This window comes from Plecotus auritus (genome assembly GCF_963455305.1).
Source record: "Plecotus auritus genome assembly, chromosome: 7".
NCBI classification, from domain to species: Eukaryota; Metazoa; Chordata; class Mammalia; order Chiroptera; family Vespertilionidae; genus Plecotus; species Plecotus auritus.
In genome coordinates, this window is record NC_137774.1 from 138646324 (window position 1) to 138651663 (window position 5340).

Genomic DNA, 5340 nt, shown 5'->3' on the forward strand with positions numbered 1-5340 from the left:
TCCTTTGAGAACAGACTATAGAAGGGCAAGGATTGAGTAGAGCGATACTTACACAACTGTCACAAAAATCCAGGTTCACTTAAGCAGAAAAGAAAAATATTATTGAAAGGATACTGGGTGGCTGATCAAATATCTGAGTGGTCTGAAAGCCAGCTCCACCATGGTGTAAAACTGGCCTCATGATGCCCTTCCACTGCCAACACCACACCCTCAGTCTTGTAGCCCACACCCCAGTGCCCTCTGGTAGAACCACTGCTTAATGTCATCACATGCCACTTCTGATTGCTGACTGGCCTTCTAATTCTAGGTCTGCAGCTTACCTGTGGTTGGTGGAGCCTAGGTCAGGTAGCAATGTCCATGCCCTCGCTACAAGGGCAACAGACTAAATGAGTGTATGACACTCGTAGCTTCTATGAAGGAGAGTGAGTGATTCCCACCTATAGGACAGGGATTCAAAATGTTAATTTGCCAAAAGGAATGACAAGTCTAACACTCCTGTCCCTTAGCCCTTGCATTTCTGCCTGGTTGTGCACCAAATGGCAGTTTGAGGTAAGTCTTCTCATGATTTTTCCACAATGTCAGCAGCAATGGATTATCATTGTTCCCATAGTTACCCACAGTACATTTTCTCAAGGTTGATGATTCAGGTACATAATGTGAGTCACGCTGAGATGCTATTTCTATTGTTCTATAACACTTTACCTATTCTATCATTTGAGGCATATTGATCGCCTCCTTCTGCTCCTTTCTTATCACTATAATTGACAGTTCAGAATGGGGAATAGATGGGATATTGAAGAGATATATGGACTCAGGGATGAGTAATAAACACCCTGGTTTTCTCACAGCTGTCAATATTGTGAGATGATTCATGTTATTGAATGAACCAAACATTTGAGATAAACAGAATTTAGAATCTGCCATTCCTCACTTATTTTAGAGACTGGACAACAAGGCATTGTGTCACATCCCTTAAAGATCCCTTCTCTCCTCCGATCCATTTTCTATTTAAATTTAGTATTAATAGGTACACAATGACTTAGGAGAAATTCATATGACTTTCAAACTCAGAAACTAAAATGAACCAAAATCTAATTCGTCATTTCTACTTGCAAAACTGTTAAAGGTTTATATTTGCAGATAGTTATTAGAAATTGGGGGTATAGTACCCTCTTCCACGTTTGTTTGATATTATGCTTTCAATTTTTACTTCTTCCTTAAACCTTTAAGATCTTATTGAGATTTTAAAAGACAGTTTCTCTGATAAACTAAACTGGGGAGCTATTAAAAATGCCTAAACCTGGGCACACTCAAGGTCAATTAAATCAGACTCCTACCCACCCTTCATTCTAATATGCAGCCAGGAGCTGAGAACCACTAGTCTAGGCCTTGGAAACATTTGGATATTGAATCAAAGAATATCCAGGTGGTGGCTCCTCTGGTAACTGAACTTGACTCAGACCAGACATGGGAATATACCAGATGGCCTAAAGATAGTGTAGGCTTTACAGCAGGGAGGGATAAGGTACTAACTTGGGGCTGTGAGGGGTGAAGTGGCGAGGTTGCAGGGAAAGCTGGTGATTCCTGCCAAGGTCACACAGTTGTATTCCCAAAGAAGAGTTAAAAAGCTAAATTTCACCCAAGGATGGAATCAACCTTAAACACAGGCAGATAATTGTCTCAAATAAACAAGAGAGAGGAAAATGGGTCAAAGGGTGGGCTGCTAGGACCAGAGAGAGACCTACAGGGAAGATAACAGAGGGAACTGCTAGGTTGTGCGAGACTTTGGTTTGGACGGCAGTGCTGAGAAGGTGGTGTCCTGAGAAGCCTAACTCTCAGAAGCAGCAGCAGAAGCCCTAATAGGCATGGCTGGCCCAGGACTAGTAGGATCAGCTCTGGGGCCTGTGCCAGCTGCTGCAGCAAGAGGATCTCCCAGGAGCACGTGGTGGTGTAATTTGGGAAGCCTTCCTGGCTTCCTTTCCTCCATGCCCAATTCCCCAGCCTTCCTAGGATTGTGGTCCCTCAGCATCCCTTAATAAATCACTGTTGTGCTTAAGCCAACAGGGTAAGTCTGTGTTTACAATGGAGGACTCTGAATGATACACATATGTTCTTAATACTCATTCAATTCAATGGGATAAAAGATATTATTCCTATTTAGTAAAAAGGAAAGTGTGTTTCAATACACATGGATTCTTTCAGTAACCTCCCCCTTCCCTTCCCACACCCCCCCAAGATCATGAGCGGATCTCTGTTCTTTAAAGTAAGAAAGGGGGGGTACAGAATGAAGACCCTTACTGAGTACCGTGTGTAGGTCGTCAGAGGTCTGAGTGGTGCAGGGAAGGGGGCCAACAGTGCAGGTCCCCATTCTGCTCTGTTCTTTTGGCTGCACTGCTTTTCCTTGGTGGTTCTCCAGGTTTCCCACGTTCCCTCTCCTCACTCTTAGGGGGTCTCTTTCTCCCGGAATCATCGACATTTCTAGGCTTTGCTCTGGCTTCTCTCTTTTTTTGCCACTTGCTTCTCAGTTTTTCATCAATTTTTTTTTTTTCTGTTTTTCTCCCACTTAATTCTCCTGGACTACCAGGTTATGATATTCTCAATGGTTGGCTTTTATAACCTTCAGAGTGTGCGCCGTTGTCTGGGGCAAGAAATGGTTGCCTTGTGTCTTCTGTGATCTTCACGGTTTTAATCTTCCCAGAGTGCTCGCTCCCAGAGGCCTTTGGGGATATTTTCAGGTTTGCAGCTGTTGTGAAGAATAGGATGTGCCAGATGTCAGCGTAATATCAGTTGACTCTTGATGCGTTATTATTATTATTTTGGAAGTAAAATCTTGCCTTTGGAATCCCTCGCCTATTTTTAAATTACTTTGCATTCCATGAGCTCAAACTAGTTGAGCAGTGGGGGGCAAATGAGCCAAAGTATTTGTTGTGCTAAATTCAGGAAAAAGCCAACTTGAATTAAAAATTGACCTCAGGTAATGAACAGCATAAATATTGTTAGATGATTAAGAAACGATAACAGTGCTGATTCTAAAACTATCAAGAAAACACCTGAACACAGTATAAATAAGCAAAATAGAGTAATCCAGAGAGAGAGTTTTTCACTTTCCCAATGCCAGGTAAGCAAATATCCTATCAGGAAATTTCTTACAGTTCCCTTTCTTGAGAGATTGGAAAACCTATTCTTTGTCTAGTTTTTAGATTCCCATTGGGTCTTTTACATCTGAAATAAAGACCACAGTTGGCCTAATAACATGAGAAAATAAAGTGACTCAACTTCTTTAAAACACAACTGTCTGTGCACGGTTTTAGAAAGTGTGGAGCAAATGGGTTCAGACAGAGCACAGCTCTCTCCCCTTTCCCTTCTCCCACTGAAAACGTAGAAAGACAGACCTCTTACCCATCTGGATCTTACCGTGGAGCATTGTTACCTTGGAATGTTCTGGGCACCAAATAAACAAACATGAAGCAGAGCAAAGAAAATATTGGGGGAAAATATTGATGGTGCAGCACTTTGCTTTATTCAGAGGAAAAGGTCATCCATGAATTCATCCATTCATCCATCCATCTATCCATCCATCCATGTAGCTTAGAACTAAAATTTAGATGTGTACATGCAAAGAAATGAAACTAGACCACCAACTTACACCATACACAAGAATAAACTCAAAAAGGATAAAGAACTTAAATATAAGTCATGAAATCATAAAAATCTTGGAAGAATCCATAGGCAACAAAATCTCAGACATCTCTCGTAGCAATATGTTTATTGATACATCTCCTAGGGCAGTGGTCGGCAAACCGCAGCTCGCAAGCCACATGCGGCTCTTTGGCCCCTTGAGTGTGGCTCTTCCACAAAATACCACGTGCAGGCGTGCACGTACAGTGTGATTGATACTTCGTGGCCCATGCGCAGAAGTCGGTTTTCAGCCTGGGCGAGTCTATTTTTTTTTTTTTTTCACAAGTAGGTTTTTTTATTTGTCACCATTAAATGTCTGAATTTTAAACAGATTCTTGGACTGGAGGCTCATATCCATCAGCTCGTTCAACTTTAGCTCCTGTCTCATCCCCAGTAGCTTTTCCAGAACTGCTACCTTCACCATGAAGCTCCATGAGTTTTCCCAATTCAAACTTGGGCTTCTTCAGCATTTTGACTTTTATAACAAAGACATCATGGAGCGGATAAATAGATTGGCAAGCCTTTTCTATGTCTTTTCCAATGCTGTCTGGAATCAATTTATTGACCACTTCTTTCAAGTCATTTGTCTGCACCTCTCGGGTCATGATTTCCATCATTTTCTTCCGGATTTGGTGAACCTGCTGATGCTGAGCATAAGAGGTCTTCCGAATCTGATTGTTGCGTTTTTTAGTAAAACCAACACAAAAGAGACGAAGCAAATAACCATCAGTAGTCTTGACATCGACATGAGCTTCAATCATGGTCTACCACTTCTTGACCATAGAGCACATTTTGTCATGGGTAAGATCCATGCCATGGAAATTAGGCAGTTTTTGCCCTGAACATCCTCAGTAATTAGCTTGAATTTTCTAAATGCAACTTCATCATTCTGCAGATCAGCTAGGCTCATTTCAAAAACACGACTCTTGAGACCATCAGATGCAATTTTGGTTCCTTGAGTTCTCGTAACCAGTGTTTTTCCAATATTTCTTATATTGAACATAGCTGGTGCTTTCACATCATACCACTCTTTTTTAGAAAATGGATCAACCACTTTCTTCTTGGCTCCCTTTTTGCCGCCTTTCGTAAGGCGCTTATTCTTGCTCACCGCCATGGTGCTGCTCAGAAAGCCAAAAGGGCGAGTCTATTTTGAAGAAGTGGCGTTAGAAGAAGTGGGGGTGTCAGTCAGTCGGGCGATGGGAGACGCGGTGCAGGCGGGCCGCGGGATACGCAGCGCGGGGGAGGCGTGCGTGATTCATGCATGAGTTGAGTGAGCCAGTCAGCAGTCTCATGTGCAGTGGTTAGTGCTAGTCGCGTCCGCAAATCGCGCACGGGTGACAAAAGTACCTACTCGAAGCATAAAGTTACCTGTATTTTTTCAACCAGCTGCAAATCCTACAGGTATTTTTGTCATCAATTTAAGAATTGTAATTATTTTGTGTTGGTGGCTTTATTATTATAAAATGAAACGTTTTTTTTTTAGGTGCCCTGTTTGACATGGCTACAAAGAAGAAGCAAAGAAAAACGGAAGACGAAAACCATGAATTTAAAGTTGAATGGACCGAGACTTTTGCGTTTATTCAAAACTTAAATGGCCTTCCGACCTGTCTTATTTGTCAGGAAAAATTGGCGCATAACAAGAAATCAAATTTGGAGAGACAC

At 42.0% G+C, this 5340-nt stretch overlaps 1 pseudogene across 1 annotated transcript; it reads right to left on the reverse strand.

Annotated features, from left to right (window-relative positions):
* Window positions 1-3943: 3943 nt before the first annotated feature.
* On the reverse strand, window positions 3944-4810 carry LOC308253526 (small ribosomal subunit protein eS1-like; annotated as a pseudogene). Its single transcript has one exon. The product of its transcript is annotated as a small ribosomal subunit protein eS1-like (transcript).
* Window positions 4811-5340: the final 530 nt, after the last annotated feature.